This window comes from Ursus maritimus, unplaced genomic scaffold, assembly GCF_017311325.1.
Source record: "Ursus maritimus isolate PB19 unplaced genomic scaffold, ASM1731132v1 scaffold_23, whole genome shotgun sequence".
NCBI classification, from domain to species: Eukaryota; Metazoa; Chordata; class Mammalia; order Carnivora; family Ursidae; genus Ursus; species Ursus maritimus.
This window is the reverse complement of record NW_024424786.1, coordinates 22,682,973-22,706,340: the sequence shown is the minus strand read 5'-3', so window position 1 is coordinate 22,706,340 and position 23,368 is coordinate 22,682,973. Positions and strand designations below refer to the sequence as shown.

Sequence of the window (23,368 nt, the reverse complement as noted above, 5' to 3'; positions counted from 1 at the left end):
ACAAAACAAAAAACTCATAAAAGTGTAAAAATGCTCTTACTAATGGTCTTTGGAGGCCTCCACTTTACCAGATGCTTCTAGCCTTGGGGCCCCACGGGCTCTCTCCTCTTGGCCATCTTTAGGAACAAGTTCTCATCAGGCTCCTCACCACCAACTGCCAGAAATATCCAGTTGCACACCCCACCCCTTCCTCCCACTTCCCCTCCTCCTCCTCCTGCTACTGCTAGACAGTCCCCTCTGCTTCCTGGGCAGGCCCCCAGGATCCTAGGCATCACTGTCCCGTCAGCCTCTACCCATGCCCTTCATGTCAACCAGGCTCTTCCTTCTGAGGGCCTCTCACCGTTCGTGCTTGCATTGGACATTCTGGGCCTGCTGGTCTTGCCTCTGGGCAAGAGGGTGGCCTGGTGCTCCTCCAACCTCTTGCGCAGAAACTGCCACCCTCCTGGATCTTGATGAGGCTCTCAGTGAGGCTCACTGTGCTCAGCCACTATGGCAACAGCCTGGGGCAGCTCAGTCAGGGGCTCACCTTCGCGCTCCGCCTCATTCTCTGAGAGTCCTGCACCCGTTGCCCGCAGATCACTGATTAGGTGGCTCGTATTGGAGAATTTCTCCGGGAGACCGTTCATCATCCCACGACTTGCACCCACAGGAACGACTTTGACGCTATGGTGGTGGTGACGACGCTCCAGGAGTGGAGTTGTAGCTGATGGAAGGCAATGCTGGATGGTGTTCTGGTTCCCCTTGTGCACGCTGATGGAGGGGAGCCGCGTCTGGCACATGGTGGCCAGGAGCTGCACGTGCACGCAGTGGGGGCCGAAGCTGTGGAGCACCAGGAGGGACGGTGGGCAGATAGCTGCTCACACACGTGGTGCCTCACACTGCAGCGAGGAGACATCACCAACCGGTGTGTGCTTGTTGATCTGGAGAGTCAAGGTGGGGCTTTCTGGAAGGCGCATGGGCTAAAACTAACATTGTTCCCTGTATTGCTCAAGATTAGTAAGTGTGTGACTCTGAGGGGCCCAACTATTGCCGCAGAATCCTTTGGAGAATTTTTCTTTTTAAGTCGAAGACTGTGGCAGTGAGCGCTCCGCGGCTTACCTCAAGTCCAGGCTGAGCCACCGCCGAACGCTGCGACGCGCGCAGCACCAAGGGTACAAGAACGACTGCGGCTGCGCGCCCCGGCTTCCAGGGGCGGAGTTGTGCCCGGGCGCACGCTTCTGGTGTGGACACGCCCACTCAGGGCGCGGGCTGCCTCTCCTCCGGGAGGGCGGCGGTGCCTCCACTCCCAGTGCTGGTCTGCACTCTTCTGGTGCCAGCAAAGAGTAAAAGGCAGCCCCCTGTTACATACACATATGACTTAAAAAATTGCAGGAAACAAATGTGTTTGTTTCCTGAGTGGGGTACACAGTGGGGGTATGTTGGGGAAGACAGGTAAAAGCAGAATAAAGTTCTTGTTAAACAAGACATTGCTTTTGCGACGCTTGATAATGCCTTCCCCTGGCAGGTGCTCAGAGCAGAATGCTTTCCTCCGCGATCACCTTCACATGTTACTCAGAATCAACACAACCCCACCTTGCCCCGAACAGCTGATGATACACCGCTGCATGCGAATGACGATTTTCTTTGGATTGCCATTTCTCCTTCAAACCCTGGCCTTTGGCAGCTTATCCACTCAGGATTTTTCTCTTCGGGTCCCATCATCCCTGCTTGTGTTCTGCTGGGTCAGTGTTTTAAATGAATTCAGACTGACTCTTTCTCCACATCACACACATCTGACACTGGTACTTCCACCTCCTTGTCACTGGCCTCACTCATCACGCGAAGTATCTCTCCGTCTCTTTCTCCTGTCTCAAGCTGATTGCTACAGACTCTTGCCTTTATATTCCTCAACAAGAGTCCATTGTGTTACTTCCCTACAATTATAGGAAACACATACCAAGCACTCCAAGGAGTCCCATAGAAGCCGGTTTCAGTAGAATTGAGGTTGGGGACAGGTACGCTCATACCTATGCTTTGGGGTGGCAGAGACTCACAGAACACAAGTAACTCTCTCCAAAGAAAGAGCCCTCATGTATCCTCTCTCTGTCCTCTCTCTCAACGTGTTTATGTCCTTGGGGACTTTCTAGAACCCTGAACTTGTCTGTAAATACTTCCCTTGAAAACTTCACACTGCTCTGGCTTATCACTTTAGAATTTTATGTTTGCTTTGATTTGGCTTTGGTTGAAATTGACCTGCTGTGACATTCACATCACTGAAAAGTGGTGGGTCTAGGATTTAAACCTAGGTCGATGTGACTCTAAAGGTCCTGCTCTATAAATGTCCCCAAACACAAGTACACTGTCTCACACCCCTTCCCATCATCATTTCCATCGTCTTGCCTCTGACCTTTTTAAATGCTCTGAGAACGTGGTGGTCTTGCCTCACTCTCTTGGAATGGTTTAGTTTGAACTCTGAAGAAGAATTTACTCCAGGTCTTACCCATTAACTTTAAAGAACCCACTAACCTTGTGTCTCTTCTCCTATTTTCTTTCATGATCTATCCAGTTAATTTCTTTATGGGAACATTTATGTGGCAACTTATCTTCCCATACCCCAACTTGGAAAATGACAACAGTTGTTTTCCCTCCCAGACAGACCTTGCATAATCCGAAACCAGGTTAATAATAAAAATGTTAACCTGATCACTGTATCATTTTTATGATAAATACATTTGGAAGCTAGGTAGCATATTTTTTCTGTTTTCCCTTTGAAGTATTTTTAATCACAAATTAGGGCCTATATTTACAGGCCATTTGATAATTCCAATGATTCTACCACAGTTGGTTATATTTTTCAGAAACAAAAGATTGGTAATCTAGTGAATGCAAGAAATTTTAACTGGGAGTCAAAGAACTAATAATACCTGCCCAGACACCCACATAAGATGGTTGATAAATGTATATAATAACATTTTGTAAAACATAAAGGGATTTTAATACCATTACCCACCCCCATTCCTGGCTTCATAATGCACAGAAAAGCAGTGGTTACATTCACCAAGAAAATGTACATAATCCAAAGCTATATAGTTGAAACAATACTTTATTATTAAGAGTTCTATACGAGTTGAAATTTCCTTTTATGAAGTTAGTATCTTGGAGGAGAACATTGCTTTTATTCTGATTCATTACATCATTTGTAAACTACTGAATACTTAGAACAAATTCTTCAATACATTTGTAACATATCAGAAACACGATAGGTTCTGAGAAAGCAAAAGATGCAAACACCATCTTTGGATTTTAATTGTGTACGCAATTTTATTTCTTTTGCATTTTCCCAGATTTCATTCGATATATTCTATTCAAACAGTATACAATGAGATCAAGCCACAAGAATTCCAAATTCACAGTCTATAATTACCAGCTGGTGAATAGGTTGTCTTTCAACTTCATTTAAATAACAGATCCTGAATTACAGTACAATAAAAGGAGCCTGGAATATAAAGATTGCTGCCCTTTACATAAAACACTCATCCTTACACATTTCAGTAAAACCTGCATCTTTAAATCATTCCTTTGATAATTACTGAATAAAACACAAAAGAGAAATCACATAAGTGCAGGTTAAGTCAATAAGAGATTCAATTAAAAATGTGTACAGGTGGAAATAGCCTTTTTTGTGTGAGGAGAGGGAGGGGGCAGAGTAGTCATTTCTTGCAGTGAAGAAGTTAAATGGAAAAAGGAAAGGACATTAACTTAAAAAAAAAAAAGCTTAAGGAAGCTATAAATAGATAAACATCTAACTTAAGACAATTTAAAAGCTAAATATTTTTCCTATAGACTCATTATATTATTCGAATTTTCCAAAGATTAATTCTGCATCCTCTGAATGCATGAATTCCATAGACTTTGTCAAAAGTTATATTGGTAAAATGATAGTTAGGGGACTTAACATCGGCCTAAAAATACACAATTTAAGTAGTTGCCATGAATTGTGTTAGCTCCATATTTATTTTGAATTCAAACATATCATGGCAGAACCATTAATTATATAATCTATATGCTTTTTTAGAATGTTGTTAAAACTGCCTTTTGGTTGTGACCCATATGATAAATATACATACATACAGATATTATTATTGGTTTGGTTTTCCCCCTATCTTCCCTATTGCACTATAAACTCTTTGAGGACGAAGACAGTGAGTTATCAATCCATGCATACCAAGTGATGTATAGTAAACACTGTGAACATTCTATACATGTAGAATATAAAATAGTTTAATTTAAAAAAATAGTTTAATAAACTATATTAATTTGAAAAACCTAATTGTGTAAATATTAGATGCATTTTGAGTTAATTTTTACATATGGTGTAAGGATTCAACTACCATCTTTTGTATATGGATATCCAATGTTCCCAGGACCATTTGTTAAAAACACCGTCCTTTCCACATTGAATGGTCATGGCCTTATATATGATGGTTTATTTCTGGGCTTCCTCTTCTATTCCATTCATCTATATGGTTTTGGGCCAGTACCACAATGTTTTGATTATCATAGCTTTGTAGTAAATTTGAAATCATGAAGTGTGAGACTTCCAACTTTGTTCCTATTGTCAAGATTGTTTTGACTGTTCGGAATCCCTTGAGATGACATATGAATTTTAGGATAGATACAAAAATACATACATGCATACATACTCTTACAAAAATTGGTAAGTCAAAAAGTCAAATGTAGTCACTGTAGCACTCTGCAATGAAAAGGATTTGATGGCAACCTAAATGTCTATCATAAGGATATGGGTAAGTAAATTTTTTAGACATATGCTACAGAATACCTTACAGAAAGAAGTAATCAATTAGATAAACGGCAACATGAAGAGATTACAAAACGATATTTTTTTTGAGTTAGAAAGAGAGGTATCTTACTTAACTCAAACATTGTTTTAAGATCTATGTCACCAATTATCTAATTTGTTATTGGTTGTTTCTTGCTGCTGTAAGTTATTTCATAGTATGTCTAATAAATGCATCTAATGCATATTTTCTATACATTATAGAGAGATGGGTGTGTGCGTGTATATTCATACAGAAAGAGATTCAGGAGGATGAAAAATATAGAAAAACTAACAAGAAATAATGTGAGGCTTAATAAGGTACTAATTTAAAAATGGAGGATTAGGGGCACCTGGGTGGCACAGCGGTTAAGTGTCTGCCTTCGGCTCAGGGCGTGATCCTGGCGTTATGGGATCGAGCCCCACATCAGGCTCCTCCGCTATGAGCCTGCTTCTTCCTCTCCCACTCCCCCTGCTTGTGTTCCCTCTCTCGCTGGCTGTCTCTATATCTGTCAAATAAATAAATAAAATCTTTAAAAAAAATGGAGGATTAATTAAAATATTGTCTTCATCTTAGATAAATGGGTACTTAGGGTTTGGAATAAAATGTAAAAAGGTATCTAAAACAACTTCAAGGGTAGCATAATTACTGTGCACTGAACATTGTTGTTAGAACAGAAAGTGGTTCCTGTGTTGATAAAGACCTGATGAGGTGTAAGGACAGAGTTAGAATAAAATTGTTTCATGAATTCTAAGAATGGGAATTGCAGAGGTTCCCCTACATTTTTTTATTATCATATATTTGTAACTTTCACATTTAGTTCTTTAAATAAACTGAAGTCTATTTTTGTAAGTAGTATATAGATGGTAAGGCAATTTTTCTAACGTCACTTTAAAGGAGTCATTTTTATAACACCATATGAGTAACACATTTTATATGGATAATACGTTATACACCATATATGCTTATTTATATACTACATGTGTGTGTATATATAAAATTTAAAAAGGAAGCTCTAAAATTATATGCAATTATATAATATAATGTTTATCTGGCTAAATGAATTCAAGCTGAGATTCTTTCACTTAAATCTGAAACAGCCTTAAACAACAGAGATGTTATGAAATATTCCTGAGATGACACCATAATATAGGATTATCTGTCATTGTTTCACCAGGCTGATTTGAAAAAATAAACTGGAAAAATAATTTAAAGCCTATAGCAATAGTCCTAGATTGAGATGAAATAAACTTTAGAGAAGAATTTGGCTGTTGGCATATCTATTTCACAGAGAAGAATACAGGCTCATGAGTACTAAGTAAATTTCTCTGAAATTCCACCTAACAAAGAGCATATCAAAGATTTCTATTTAGCTTCATTAGTCTACTCTTAAACTCAGGCTTCATCCACTAAATCAGGGGTCAGCAGCCTTTTTCTAGAAGGGGCCAAATATTAAATATTTTAAGCTTTGCAGCCCATGTTCTCTCTGACGCACTGCTCAACTCTGTCATTATAGGACACAAGGAACCATAAAAAAGTAAACAAACATGGCTGTATTCCAATAAAACACTACTTGTAGAAACAATTTTAATTTCATAAAAACTTCACATGTCATGATATATTATTCTCCCCTCAATTTTTTTTCAACTACTTGAAATATAACAAATATGGACTGTCATTTTTCCACCTTTGTACTACATGTGTGAAACTTAAACACTAAGAAAGGGATTGAAATTTGTATTTCAGTGGTGAAATGCCTCAGTGTGATCCTTTTACATTATGAGTGAACACTGAAGTTATCTGATGGTATCAAAAATAGATGCCTAGCAGACAGACAGAAATGCAACATCAGAGTTCAAGATTTAATCATGGTAAATATTTATTTGAGAGTCATTCCCATGAGGTTATAAGTCAAGGTGAGGTAGTAGTTGAAAATGTGAGTTTGGAAGTAGTCCAAACTATGCAGTGGAAGGGTAGAAAGGAGCAAGAGAAAGTGACATGTATGGGGAGAGCAGTGAAAAGGATAGAAACAAGATGAGCAAATGGATAGGAAATGGGGGAGATCGTTTCATGAAAGTGAAGGAGCAAGGCTAATAACAAATCTAAGAGCACAAGGAAAATCCATGTCCCCCTTTAGCAACTAAGTAGAGATCCACAGTGACTTTTGAAAAGAAGAGTCACCACAGAAAGGTTAGCGTGGGAACCAAGTTACTCTTGCTGCTTGTTACACCTGCTACACTTACAGGTGCTTCAGTCGGAGGTGGAATAGAAGATCCAACTTCCTTTAGAAATGGACTTTTTGAAAGGAGACCCCATCTTTAAGTTATGCAAAATCTAATGGTCAATAAATACTAAATTTAGTGAAACCTTTATATTTCATAGATAAGCATGGACAGCAATAAGTAACTGGGAGACTGTGGTGTTTATGCTCAGAACTGCAATCTTTGCAAAGATTAAGAAACTGCTAAGGTTCAGTTGTCATATTCTGGGGCTTCCATGAGCTTTTGCCTATTCACTAGAACTTTTCTCATGTAAATATGACTTTTATTTCAGTGTGTTTCACTATATGTGACATGTTGCTAATCTGGAGTTTGTGGTGAATCTACCAGTCTTCCAACTTCAAATGACCCACTGATTCAAATTCTAGCCCTAAGGTCTCTTTCCATAAGAGATGAAACTGGATGAAAAGTAGCTCCCATGATGATATTTTCAGGGGAAGAGAAGTTAGAATGAGAATATGGAATGTGGAAATATATCCCCTTCAGGGTGGAGAAAGCTTTCAATGGGGTATATAATCTATGAAGGTACAGTAAAATTGGTTTCTGATTTCGGGTCTCAGAAAGATACACAAGGCAAGTATTGAAAAGACATTAACTTACAGAATAATTACAGAGGTGTAGGGAAGATTAAGAGGACACACAAGGCATGGTTAGCAAAAGCAAGAAGCTGTTTTTATGCTGATGAATGAAGGGGCAAGTGGATAAAATAGTTTCTACAATTCAGTGAGGTGAGACACAAGCACTGCTAGAGATTCAGCCTTCTAGAGAAAGTGTGGCAAATCTGGTAAGATTCAGCTGTTCTCTAGGCATTTAATGAAATGGCTATAGACAAGATCTTTGCCTGTAAAAAAAAAAAAAAAAAAAAGCTGATGTGGCATTTTCAGATATCTGAAAATATTTTAATCTAATGGCTTACATCATTTGACTACAGTACATTTGAACATATTGTGATAAATACATGTTGTTTGCTATATTCTGCATTAAAATACATCCTGGATTTGTTATTTCATAAAATACTAATTTTTCTTTCTACAATCTTCCATCAGGACTCTCTAGCACCTCTATCACATATTTCTAACCAATTTTACTATTGTAAGAGGTTCAATTTAAAAATATCAACCCAACATTTTTTATATATTGTTTGGGGGAAGAAACTATACCCTGTGAAGCCAGTTTATATTTTTCTTCTTCTGTATTGTCTCCATTTAGCTCCTTTGGATAAGATTAATTCATTGACACACTGTAGTATTTTTCTTAGGCATCAGGGAAAATAATAATTAGAAAACAACATTGCTGGTATATGATGCCTACAACCAGTTTCTGGGGAATAAAGCAATTTGTCAACAAATATTTTGGAATTCACAAGACAGAAAGGCTGCCGGAAAAGAGATAAAGTGACAACTTCATGAAGGATGTAATATCTGAGTTCAGCATTTAAGAATGAGTGACAGGATATTTTCCAATTACAGGAGCAAAGAGAATGCCTCCCCTCCAATTGTGATAAGTGAAAATACACAGGCCCAGGGTACAACCAACACCACCACCACCGTAAATGGAAATAAATTGGCAATGATGCAGTCCTTGGGATAGATTGCTCTCTGAGGGAATACCATCCTATCTACCAGATTCTATAAAAATGGGCAAAGTGACAACATCAACTTTTACTAATGCTGAGTAAGCACTTTGCCCTAATATGCTGTGACCACAGAATTTATAGAAAAACATAAAACACACTATGTGATCATCTCCCTGGTAAATCCCTTCTAAACCATTTGAACTCAATACATTTTTATCCTATTTGGAAAAGCAATGGTATATTTTATTCTCCTGGAATCTTGATAAAGTGGAGTAAGAAAATTTACATTGAAAATGAAGATACAAATTCTTATAAACACCTGCAAACTTATGTGTCAGTAATCAGTTCTTAAATAGCTAAAAAGAGGTGTGATATCTAAAAAAAAGAAATAGAAGAAATAGAAGTTTGAAAAGGATATACATTGCAAAGCTGGTTAAATGATGGTTAGTCCTTAATAGTTAATTAACTTATTTTTTACCAATGCGGAAGTAAAGGTTTTTTAAAAAGAAATTGTAGTTACAAAGATCAACTCAGTATTTATTAGCTCTAATTCATATTATTTTACTTTGTATTTATTATTCTGACAACTTCCTCAATGTTTGTTTGGCAACAATGTGGACCTAGTATGATGTGGTACCTATCACAGGCAATTCTGAGTATCCGTTCCTGTTGCAAAGCTCCCCATGCAATTGACTGAGGCCTCTGCTGAATATGTGTCATGGGTGAATTTATTTCATTGTCCAGACCTGCTTCTCTATCCCTAAAGAATCGTTATTCTCAAGAGAACTCACCAATACCCACGTGGGTGCAAATATCAGTCAGAGCCCATATCACAGAGAATCCAACCTAAGACAGAGGTCCATTTTCTCCAAATTGATCTGTAAATGCAGTTTAATCTTAATAAAATCCAAACTGATATCTGATGAAATTGACAAGTTGATTCTAAAAATTTGTGTGAAAATGCATAAGATCTGGAGTGGCCAATTTGTGGAAGAAAAAGATAAAGAACTTACACTATGTGACTTCAAGTTTTACTCCATAAGCCAGTAATCAAGATATTGTGGTATTGATATAAGGATTGGCACACAGATCATCAATTGAATGGATTCAAGAGACTAGAAAGGGTGGAGTGAACTGATTTTTGACCAAACTAGTTCAGAGGAAAGGAAAGTCCTTTCAAAAGAGACAGCCTAGACTCATGAAAGCTAGATTTGTGGAAACGTGAAGTACAAATTCACCAAACACTGAGACTGATGAGAAATGGGGCTACTACCACTTGTATACTTTGATAACCAAACCCATGTTTTCTACTTATTTGGGAGATATCATATAAGGCCATTGAACTAAGGTGTACACTGCATCATGGCTGGATGGAGCACTATTCTTGTAGCATAAGATCTCAAAGTGGGAACCTCAGCTGTGCCTTCAAAAGACCATTCCATCCATCACTCTACCACTGTAGACCTATACTTCTGTGGAATATTGTAAGTGATAGACCAATGGCTCCCACAGTCATGTGGCCACTTCCTCACCATATTGGTTCTTAGGAAGGCCAACTTCCAAAAGCGTACATATTGATTTTTATTTCCACATACACATCCTTTTGTGTAGTCTTCTGTTACACCAAATGGGGCTAATTTCTATAAATAATAGGGCATTGGGGAAATGATAGTGTGTGACTTTCAGAGCTATTTCATATAACATTGTTCTCTACCTTGCTCCCTACTAGACCATTTGCTCCAGGGGAAACATTTGTCAAGTTCTTAAATAATCCAAGCACTCTGGATCCAGATGAAACATTAAATTGTCTTCCATAAATTAACTAATTAATTAAAATAAAATAAAATATAAAAAACTTTTTAAAATTAAAAAGCTCAAGCAGCCTTATACAGCCTCCAAGTGACAAAGAACTGGGATCCCCTACAAAGAACAAGCCCTTACTTGCCAGGTCTGAGTAAGATAAATTGGCAATGGATCTCCAAATACAATCAATCCTTCAGGTGACTGCAGCCCCAGCTGACATATTGAGTGCAACTGTAGATGGCATAACTATCCAACTAAGCCACTCCCGGACTCTTGACCCAAAGAAATTATGTAATAAGTGTGTTTTAAGCTTTTTTGTTTTTCTTGTAGTTCTTTTAGGTGTGAAGTTAAATTGAGATTTTTCTTGTTTGAGGTAAGCCTGTATTGCCATGAACTTTCCTCTTGGAATGACTTTTGTTGCACTCTATGGGTTTTAGTATGTTGGATCTCTGCTTTCATTTATCACTAGGTACTTAAATTGGGGGGCATTTTTATGCCGCAATTGATAACTAATGTAGCTATAAAGCAGGTCCATTAGTCTAACACAATTTTATGTGTAATCTCATATGTGAACCAAACATAAATCCTCAGAAAATGGTGCTAGGGAAAACTCCAGGAGAAGAAAAGAAAAACCCGATCCCAGAATATGTGCTGATTCTAATCAAGATGAATCACTGTCTTTTCCAAAGCAATCAAGTGACCATCCCTAACGGGAATGTACCGTACTGGGAACTAAGTGCAGGTCTCTGTTAATGGCAGTTAGATACTTAGCAGTGGCCATAGCTAACTCTGCCTTGAAGCCTATGCTACTGGTCTTTGTATAGCATCCATTCCTGCCATCATGACTGCTCCTTTCATGTACCCATTGTGGCAGCACTGAGGTGACCAATGAAAAAAATCGGCTCATGTCAGCTGGCTAACTTATTTTGCTTCCTTGTGGCTTTAGCCCCTACTCTGTAAGCCAGTGAAAGGTGTCCTTTTACTCTGGAGGAGACACCCTGGCATGCCCCATAACACTGGGGCCCTAGAAAAATTGACTGATGTGGTAAGCTGTTGAATCTTCAGAGTTTCTTTTCTATCCTAAAGATTGTACGTTTCTTATCAAGACCTAGCACACTTGGCAAATTTTCCTCAGCCTGATTGACCTGATATATCTATACAGTGGCCTAATGTTACATTCACAGAACTATCCCAGGCAGACCAGATAACTTTGGACTGTATTTTGACGCATGTTATAGTCCAGTATATGGTCCATCCCGATGTTTTGCATGTCCACTTGAAAAGAACATGTGTTTTGAACTTGACTTTGTATAAATTTAATCAAGTTATGTGACTTCATGTTCAATTTGTCTGTCACTAAGTATCACTAAATCTTCTATTTCTATATATCACTATTGATATTTTTTATCTAAGTTCCCTATTCATTACTAATAAAAGAGTATTAAAATCTGCTTTGGTCTTATTATCCATCTAGTTCTGTCCAGATGTATCTTATAGTATATAATGTATCTTATAGTTCTGTTATTAGATTTATGGACATTTAGGCTCTACATATTTCTTTTCTTTTTAAGATCTTTATTTATTTGAGAGAGAGAGAGCATGAGCAGGGGGGAAAGGGAGAAGCAGGCTCCCCGCCAAGCAGGGAGCCTGACACTGGGCTCAATCCCAGGATCCTGGGATCATAATCTGAGCTAAAGGCAAATGCTTAATTGACTGAGCCACTAGGCATCCCTAAGCTCTACATATTTCTTGAATTAACTGTTTTGTGACTGATAGGTTCCTATTTACCTTTCATTACACTTTTTAAGTCAGCTTTGTCTGATATTAATACAACCATACCATGGTTCTTACATTTAGCGTTCACTTAGGATGTAGTTCCATCCTTTTACATTTAACCTAATTGTTTCTTTGTATATTAAGTATATATTAATTCTTGTGACCACAAGATAATTGGGTCTTGCTTTTTTTTTAATCTAGTCTGACCATCTCTGCCTTTTACTTAGAATGTTTAGTCTGTTTACATTTAATGTCACTATTTATATGGTTTGGTTTAATTTAACTACTTGCAATGGCTTCTGTAATGGTACTACCTGGTTTTGTTTTTCTCATTCTCCTTTCCTGACCTCTTTGGAGTTAGTAAGTTTTATCATTTAATCTTCTTTATAGACTTTTTAGCTGTATCTCTTTATACATTTTTAGTTGTTTTTCTAGAGATGATGATGTTTTCCTAGTATCGGTATTGTGCAATTTCAAATAAAATGATAGAACAATAGTGAAATCCCATTAACCTACTATTCTTGGTGCTATGGTTTTAATATATTTTACATCTGCTTATGAAATAAATCCTGCAATATAATTTAGATAACCAGTTTTCTTTATAAAAATTAAAAGAAAAAATGAATTTTATTTAAACCCACGTATTTACCATCTTGTGTTCTTTCTATCTGGAAGATCTAAATTTCCATTCGTTATTTTTCTTCAGTCTCAAAAACTTCCTTATTTCCTGAAAAGCAGGTGTGCTAGTGACAATTTTTCTCACCTGTCATTTACCTGAAACATCTTTTTCTATTCTTAAGGAGTATTTTATTGCTTGTAGAATTTTACTTGGCTGTGGTTTTATATTCAGCACTTTAAAGATGTTGGTCCATTGACTTCTACCTCCTTTGTTTCCAAAGGGAAGTCAGTAATCCTCCATAATATTGTTCTTTTCTGTATCTAATGTTTCTTTTTCTCTGTCTGCTTTTAAGATTTTCTATTTTCAGTTTTCAGCAGTCTAAGTATGATACACTATGACATGATTTTCTTTGCATTTATCCTTCTTGGGATTAGAAATCAACAAGTCTTCATATATAACTTGATGTTTCTTATGAATTTAGGGAAATGTCATCAGTTAGATTTTCAAATACTTTCATTAATCATTTCCTTTCTCATCCCCTTCTGGGACTTAAATTACACTAGGTTACACTGTTCAAGATTAACTATAGGTCACTGAGTCAATGTTTGGTTGATTCACTTTTTTCCCAACATTTTCTGCGGTATTCTTCTGGTTGAATAACTTGTATTGAATCTGTCTCAAGTTTAATATCCCTTTCTTTTCCTGACTCTGGTTCTAATAATTTCATCATTTAACTTTTTTCAGGTACAGTTTTCAATTCTAGAATTTCTATTTAGTTCTTTATTATCTTCTATTATTATTCAGACTCTTGCCATCTGTTCACTCTTTGTGACCAATTACCTTTTATTTCAGGTCTTTAAATATATTAATAACTGCTTTAAAGTCTTTGTATGCTAATTCCATAATTCATGTTTATTACTTTTAAAATTGGCACTGAGTTACATTTTCCTGCTTCTTTGGTTATCCACTAATTTTTTTTTAATTTTATGCTTCACAACACATCATATATTGAAGGGAGCCTAACTTACGCCACCTTTTAAAAAGTATTTTCACTCTTTGCACAGGTAGTTAAATTACTGACTGATCTTTTTGATCCTGCTGGTCTTGGTTATATTCTGTTAGCACAGACCTATTGCTATTTGGAACTTGGCCTTAGAGAATTTCCTTACTGTAGTAAGGGATCCTCACTACCAAGACCCTTTCTAAGACCTGTGTTTTCTGTCCAAGGTGCTCAGTGAGGTCTTTCCATTCTGGTTGGGCAGCAACGCCAATGTCTTTCAGAGTGGTACAACCTCGAGTCCCAGCCCTGCAGGACCTTTAGTGTCATCAGTCATTTTTCAGTCTCATAGCCAGGGATATCTACTGGGCTGAGGCCAGACGGGAATCTTACTGTGTGCATGTATAGCCTAGCTCATGGCCAAGATCCATGATGAATGGCCTTAGAGACCTCTGAAGTACTTACTCTGTACAGCTCTTTTTCAATGTATGCCCTGCAAATTCCAGTTAATTTAAACAGTCCAGATTCTAATGTTTTATCCCCAGATTGGGAAAACAAGTTTTCTTAGCCTTTACCTCACTGTTCTGTAGCAGGAAAATGTTACTAGCTGATCCTTCACCTGAAGAAATCAACATATTCATCAAGGCTTAGTTTAAATGCTACAAAACTTCCTATCATCCCTGTTACTAAAGATCACCAACACCTACCCAGACTTTTTTTTTTTTTTTTTTTTTTTTTTTTTTTTTTTTTTTTGGTATAAATCTCAATAACCTTTAGTTAATAGCTGGCTTTGAGTGTAAGTGTGTTCTTGCTTAATATTCCTCATTTAAAGTAAGTTCCTCAAGGGCAGGTATGTTTATGATTGTGAAATGGAGGAAGCGTGGGATTCAGTTTTGGAAGCCCATGGGATTTAGTATTAGAAATAGCTCTATTATTTTCTAGTTACATATAGTTTACATATTTTCTAGTTACTTACAGGTTATGCATTTTTTTAGAAATTTATCTAACCTTCCATCAAATGTCAAATGTATAAAAGGTATCTAAGACCAGTATCAAGCTGCCAAGGAGATAAAGTAAGATAATATATATGAATGAAATTTTAATGAATAAAGGATCCATAAAAATATCAGTTAAAGTATTGTGGGTGGATCAACATCATCTTTGTAAAAATCATCCTAACGCCTCATAAGGTAACATTTTAAGTTTTTTTTAATGGTAATAAAATCTTTCTCCTTGGAATATTTATTTATTTATTTATTTATTTATTTATTTATTTATTTATTTTAAAGATTTTATTTATTTATTTGACAGAGATAGAGACAGCCAGCAAGAGAGGGAACACAAGCAGGGGGAGTGGGAGAGGAAGAAGCAGGCTCATAGCGGAGGAGCCTGATGTGGGGCTCGATCCCATAATGCCGGGATCACGCCCTGAGCCGAAGGCAGACGCTTAACTGCTGTGCCACCCAGGCGCCCCTCCTTGGAATATTTAAATGCACACAAAATTCATGACACTAAATAATAACAGTTACTACTAAAATAAATTCCACTTTGCTTTTTTTGTTTTAAAAAACCAAAACTTGAAGTAGAAAACCAAAATGTTGAGTAATTGGTTTTCCTTGAATGAATGAAGAATCAAAAATATCAACTGATAAAAAGCTATATTTCTATAACACTGCTCACATACAAGAACAATAAAGAGTAGTAAATATTTTTGGAACCTCTGTCATAAAACAGATTCTCCTGTTGGTGTTAATATAACCCCTTCCTACACAGCCTTCTATGTATAAATCTACCCTACAGTATCTCTGAAAATCTCTGGGGACTCACAGCAATATAATTCTGGTGAAAATGGCAAAACATGCACCAGCTAAGGTGAGGAAAAGAAATGAAACTTCGTGTCATCAGCAAATTTAATCATTTCTTAATGTAGTAGAGAAAAAGGGTACTTCTTCAATTCCTTAATGGAAGGAATTTTAGAAGATTTGCTTCACACAGTGAATAAAACACTCTAAAATTTCACATATTTTAGTTCCAATAGTAGCTCTTATAAGGCTGGCTATATTTATGTAATGAGTTTTTATCATAACAGCATGACAACAGAGCATAGCTCCACTGGAGAAGAAAACTGGATGCAATTGAATGCTATGTGGCTAAATAAAATATTTTATAAAAGTAAATAAGGATGACTAACAGATTTAGTAAATATACTGAACTTGGTAGGATAGAGTCAAAGAACAATTTCTTTTCTTCTTTTTTTTTTGTTTTTGTTTTTGTTTTTATAACTACCAGGGCCTCCAAATATGCTCTGAGATCTCTATTCCCACTCCTGAATATCTTTGACAGATAGACTGTTTTTCTGATAACTTCTGGGTGTCAGAAGAGTATTATTTTTCAGCATTTAAAAAGTATAGTATAATCTGAATCAAAACTAACCTCTCCCACAATTCAAACATTTTCCCCTATACCAGTTCAAGACTGACCAAATGTTTGGGAACCTGCAACAAGAAAGGATTTTGGCATGATATCTTTCTATTCAACAGACTTTGTGAGGTAAGGGAGAGGAGAGAAAGGGATGGGAAGCAAATTAACAAAGTCTTTCTATTTCATTAATACAGGCAGTAGTCCTTTGGTGATGGTAGAATCAGAGATCTCACTGGTTTTTCTATGAATGTGCATTAGAGGATCCTTGGAGACTTTTCACCGGAGCCTTCACTCTGCACCATTCTAACACTGGTGATGTACTATATGGCTGACCTCACTCAAACACCCCAGTCTCTTCCCCCATGTTACATTTACCTCAACACCCAGTGTCCTTTCAATATGATAATCCCATTCACTGAGCTTACATGAGAAATACACACGCATCCTCTATCTTACGAAAATCTTAAAGGGAAGACCATTTCCAGTACAACTTTCTCTTCTTCCCCTACCATCAGGAGATATGCCAGCTAGCTTTAATTCCTTTGGGCTTTCTCAGACAGGGACGAAGCATTCTTACTCTCAAGATTTTTCTTGCACTTAACTCTAGTAGAGGCAGTTTTCATAATTTTTTTCAATGTGGCCATGATGTTAGCTGCTAGTCTCCTCCACTGTAGATAACTTGATCTCTGAATGTTTTTCATTTGGCCCTAAATTGCTTGGCCTGAAACAAGAGAATACACAGTCCTTCACTAACAGGAATGAAAGGAAAGCACACAAAACCTGTCTCATGTATTCTCTTCAAGGAAATTTCTTTGGAATACTCCTTTATTTTGCTCATATGTAGAAGGTAGGTATTTTCTATATGGTAAATTCAGAGTCTGCTTCAATTAGCCCAACAGAGATGTTTATAGTGCCTCTTGTTAAAATGTAGAAACACTTTTAATTTATTCAACTTAGGGGGCAGAATCTAAACCCCAGGATAACAATAAAGGTCTCAACTCTTATTCCATTAAAGATGTATATGCAAATAACTATTTTTGCTTCTAGTTTGTTAGAATCAGGGACAGATTTATCATAAAGTTAATGATGCTTAAGATTCCGGTCTCTTTAGTTGCACAGGTCCCTTCCAATGCCCTATACCTACATGTGAATTTATAATTTTCTGTTCTTTTTAAAGATGGCCCCCAAGTTGTATAAGTTTGAGGGATATACTTGTAAAGTATTTAGAGCAAATGACTGACTCAAGGGTTGATACCAATCTCTGTCTCTATCTTACCAACTCTTCTCTCCAAATTCCTACCCCTTTGCACACATTTAACTTTTCCTAGGCTCTGGAACACGATATAATGTAATAATTGTGAAAGTTGATTTAAACACGTAATAATTTACTCTGGTACAAATTTAGATCTTGGGGACTTCAGAGGTTTTGGTATGGCATCCCAAGCAGGAAACTATTGCCATGAATAATTTAATACAGAAATAAACTTAACTTGGAAGTTTTGAAGGAGGTGTTGACATGGCAGGTGTTTGAATGACATATCTAATATGATAGCAACTCAATGAAGTTACAACTAAATTAGGTGATACATAGGAGAACCATTGGGAAATTATTCACAATGTGACAAAATGAAGAGAAATGGATAGAAGTTTGCTGGATTTTAAATGTCCATTTACTGTTTTGACCCTGAGGGAATTATGACTATGGGCCTGTTGCTGTCTGACCTTAGTCGGACTGGCAGGCTCCTGCATTCCTCCATATCCTCCAACTTCGTGGGTCAGTTACAGCAAAGTCTAACTTAGCCAGTAACATTTGATAGCGGCTGCCTGGGCACTGTGTTAAGATGGCATTTTTCTGTGGCAGCTACCTCTGGATTTCGTCTAAAAGCATGTGATGCTGCCAAAGGTACTGCAATGAAAAGTGATGATATTTATTCTATGTACCTACCATTCATGTATGAGAATAAGCAGATGCACTGCCTGGTAACTACCCTTATCATCATATGGTCCTACATCAATGTATCAAGACATACCCTACAGTCCGTATTGGCATTTTTATGAATACATTTTGTATAATAATCTGAAAGAAATACAAAATCCCTACATTTTGTGTATTCATTTTTAAACATGTGCAACACTCAGCAGCGCATCATAGCAAGCCATGATTGGAATGGAAATAACTGAATAGGGCTTTTTCTTTTCCCATTTCTAATTCCTCTGCCCCAGTGCATAAAATGTAATACCATGTATTACTTATCAACAGCAGTGCAGTCCTGCCATGCAAATGTCACTCAATTATATATATATATATATATTGCTAGAATCAGAGACAGATTTATCATAAAGTTAATGATGCTTATATGCATATATATGGCTGTACATCAGAATGTTCTTATGTGGTTTGCTGTTATCCAACATTATGGAAATGTGAGTAACAAGAGTTAAGACAAAGAAGAAATCTTCAATCCAATGGTGAAAAAGAGAAGAAACTTTTCCCATAGCAAAACTGTTGAAAAGAGCCCAGGTGAGAAGAAAAGGCCTCTTTTAGCAGCCGTGCCAAAGCTGACAGTGACCGTGGCAATGCAAGTTGGCAGAAGGACATTACAGGCGAGTTCCGCAGACGCCCCCGCCTCTCATTGTGACATCAGCCAGGAAGACCACCTGCATAGCAGCTTCATGATACCAAGTGAGGGACTTGGTATCATAAAATAGACTCCTGAGACCAGAGAGAGATTAGTGTTTTCCCTCTTTCAGTTAACAGCACTTTCTTTGACTTCATTTAATAAGTCAGTGTTTAAAGTGCTTGAGAGGGATGGAAGAAACTAATGTATTTAAGACCAACTGTGTTTCAGGCACTGGGCTCGATACTTAATACATATTAATACATTTAACCATATATCTGAATACATTTAATTTTATCATATTAAAGTATAATTTAATGTATACATATTACTACATTTAATCATACCTGAATATATATAGCCATATTTTATAATAAACTACAGACCAGAAAATTGAGGTAATTTATCCCGAATTTGAACCTAGAACTATTTAGCTTCGATTTGTTTTTTCTACTACATTACTCTATCTCATGATGAAACCATTGTGTTCTCCCAATTATTTGTTATATTTTGTTTATCTCCCTGAATCTTCTCAACTATTTCCTTCCCACTCCCTCTTAGAAGGTGAGACCATTTTCTCACCATGTTTTGGAAACTTCACGTACTTATAAAAAATATAATTTGGCCATATTTCACTATTTGACATTCGATATTTTCCAAATATTCTTCTCTTGTTTCTTTTAAGCTAATTAGAAATAATGACATTTAGAGATTGATTGAGCTACCTGTGCATCTAAGGCTTCATTCTTTATGTTCTAGAAGAGCAACAGAGCATCAGGGTCATTCTTTGTATGTGTCTCAGGAGTACTAATCCTAGAAGTCCCACTTCTTGTAGAAGTTTAACATCAATAGCAGCTTTCTACTCAAAGATCTTCTTTCTCTACTTGTTGCTTTCCATTTCCAAGGACTGACCTACACACAGTGTCTTAGCTGTGAGCACAGTCTTAACCCTTCAAATCCTTCCCCTGTCTTCACTTCTTTACTCCTGCTCAGAATCACTATGTCACATAGAGCTAATCATACCTATAGGCTCCGGAATGGCAACAGATATAGATCTAATTCCATTTACAATAAACAATAATACATTGTTAAAACAATAAACAATTTTTTACAGCTTTACTGAGATACAATTCACATAGCATATAATTTGTGCATTTATTTTTTTCTTTTTCTTTTTTTTTTAATGTTTTTTTATTATATTATGTTAGTCACCATACAGTACATCCCCGGTTTCCATGTAAGGCTCGATGCTTCATTAGTTGCGTATAACACCTAGTGCACCATGCAACACGTGCCCTCCTCACTACCCATCACCAGTCCATCCCATTCCCCCACCCCTCTCCCCTCTGAAGCCCTCAGTTTGTTTCTCAGAGTTTAATAAAAATACCCTGATAATCTTTTGAGTACTTACTCTGTGCTAGTCATTATTTTAAGTGTCTTGCACGGATAGAAACAATCCTCAAAACAACACTAAAATATAAGTATTAAGATTACCTGGATTTCATGAAGCCAAGGTTATATAGCTTGCAAAGTTATCCATGCAAGGTTACATAGCTGGCTCAAGGTCTCATCTTCTAGTAAGTAGCAGGGCTAGGATTTGGAATCCAGTCATTCTGACCATAAGCCGCGTATGCTTAAACATTACATCTGATATCCAGCACTGCCTACCAACTACTTTATCTGACTCATCTAATAAACTATCATACTTCCTGTAAGTTAAGTACAACTATTGGCTTTATCTTTTGTATTATTCAGATAAAGAATCTGAGGCTCAGCGTTTATCTAAGACCACAGTTATTTATTAGAAGGAAGATTTAGACTAGGCTGTTTCACGTCTGATCATGCTAACACGCTAGCAGCATGTGCCATGTATTATATTTAAAGCTTTCTTCAGAGGATGAGCAATATGTTCTCACAGGAAAAATGTTCATAACTATTACACTGTGGTAAATATTTTGAATCAACCCACAATTCCAGAGTGCTAAATAGATTGTTTTAAAGACGGGTCTCCTAAACTCAAAACAACAAACAAAAAAAAACAAAACAAAAACTAAATAGTACTTTGTAATTATCATTGGAAAAGAAAAAAAAAAGAAAAGAGCTTTTAAGTTGCCTAAGTATTGGGTTAAATCTTCAGGTATTCATATTCCTCACAGGAAAAAAAAGTAAAACAAAAACTTGGGTGGGAACAACATAGGACCAGGAAATTTGCATTCTAGGTCTCTAAATTGTCTTTATGTACTTGTTAAGTGGTTTTATTTAGACATTTTCTTGAATTAGAAACATATTATAAAATACTCTTTATTGTCTAATAAGATCCTTATTGTACTGTTTCTACATACATGAAGTTTGCCCACTCCTAGCTCCCCCAAATGACCTTGAATTATTTATTTTAGTGCATTATCATCTATGTGGTATAAGGATTTTTCCTGCATAGTAAGGTGGTGACAAAAATGGGATATGGTGTCACGGAGACTTATGTTTCTATCATTTACAGAAGTTTGGTTTTAAGCAAGTTACAGATTCCCAATCCCAATTGCCTCACCACTAAAATGCCCGTCATTCATGGCTATTTTAGGGTTAAATGAAGTGCTTAACAGGTATTAGTTTCCCGCTCTACTTCCTACGTCAGTATCTTAGTCAAGGTCATTCTGTGACAAAGTACAGAAACTCACTTCAAACTAGTTTAAGCATGAAATGAAAGTTATTGGAAAGACATTCTGCAAACTCAAACAATCCAAGTAAAAGATAATCAACCAGGGCTCAAGACAAGTGGGTAGAGCAAAGAGCAAGCTATCAGGAACCTAAGCAGATATTTTTTAATTGCCTCTCTCTGATGCCAAATGGGTTCTCAACCTGCTTCCATCTACCTCATTTTTCTTTCACTTGTAGATCTGACTTATCTGACTGTATATTCAGCTGACCCTGAACAACACGGATTTGAACTACACAGGTCCACTTACGGGTGGATTTTTTTTTTAATATACAATACTGTAAATGTATTTTCTCTCCCTTATTATTTTCTTAATAATGTTTGTCTCTAGCTTACTGGATGATAAGAATACAGTATATAATATACACAGCATACAAAATATGTATCAATCGACCGTGTTATCAGTAAGGCTTGTAGTTCAACAGTTAAGTTTTTGTGGAGTCAAAAATTCTATGCAGATTTTCAACTGCACAGGGGTTGGCTTGTTGTTCAAGGGTCCACTGTATGTGGCTGGCCCAAATCTTTTAATTAATATTCCTTCAAAATCCATACATTGAATCCGATTCCAAATTCTAGGGGAGAGAATCTGGCTCCCGTTGTGCCAGTTGCCTGGCACTGATCCTATGGTCCAACTGTGAAGTATTGAAGGCACCAGGAATCTACTGCTGTCCTTAATACAAATTGATGAGTGAACTATATCTGATATTATGTTTTATAAATAAATGTTCATCATCCTATTTTTATATTCTCTATTTCACCTTGCATAGAACTATGTACATAATGTTCTTTTTTTTTCTAAACCTTCTGGCAGAAATAGAAGTCAATCAATATGTATGGAAGACCTACTAGGAAATTCACACATTGTCATATAATCTACAGAAAATACTCAAGGGGAAAATATTATCATCCTAATATTTCTGCATATTTATATACTGAGTCACAGAAATACTAAGTGACTTAACCACAGTCACACTACTAATAAATAATAGAGCCTCCTCTGTCTTACTCTAAAGCCATATAATCACCTCCAGCTATCAACCATTGCCTGCACTTCCACTAACCGACTGAAGAACCTTGAAAATGATGTCTGACAGATTTAAGAAGCCCTGTGATTCCCTTCAGGTTTGCATTTAGAGCAGTGGCTATGGGTACAGAATCCACAGTATTATTGATTGTGTGATTTTGGACTGGTGACCTAATCTCTCTGTGTTTCTATTTCATCATCTGTAAGAGAGAGATAATAGTTTCTACATTATAAAATTGTGAGAATTCAATGATATATTCAAGTGTTTGGCACATAGTAATACCAACAACTAACAATTGCTGAACACCTGCTCTCTAACAGGTATGTTCCAATTGCTTTTCTAGGTTAGCACTTTTAATACAGTGACCCTATGATACCCATTTTATACATGAGGAAAATAAAGCAGAGAAAAATTCCTTGGTCAATTTCACATAGCTACGAAGTAACAGGGCCAGCATTCAAACCCAGGCAATCAGGTTCCCAACACCAGGGCTCTTAATAATGGCACTACGTTGGGGCGCCTGGGTGGCACAGCGGTTAAGCGTCTGCCTTTGGCTTAGGGCGTGATCCCGGCGTTGTGGGATCGAGCCCCACATCAGGCTCTTCCGCTATGAGCCTGCTTCTTCCTCTCCCACTCCCCCTGCTTGTGTTCCCTCTCTCACTGGCTGTCTCTATCTCTGTCAAATAAATAAATAAAAATCTTTAAAAAAAAAAATAATGGCACT

The 23,368-nt window shown here is 36.9% G+C and overlaps 1 pseudogene; it reads right to left on the bottom strand.

Moving 5' to 3' along the window:
* Positions 1–282: 282 nt before the first annotated feature.
* The window catches only part of LOC121104826, a 130,661-nt pseudogene continuing 107,575 nt past the window's right edge, over positions 283–23,368 (bottom strand).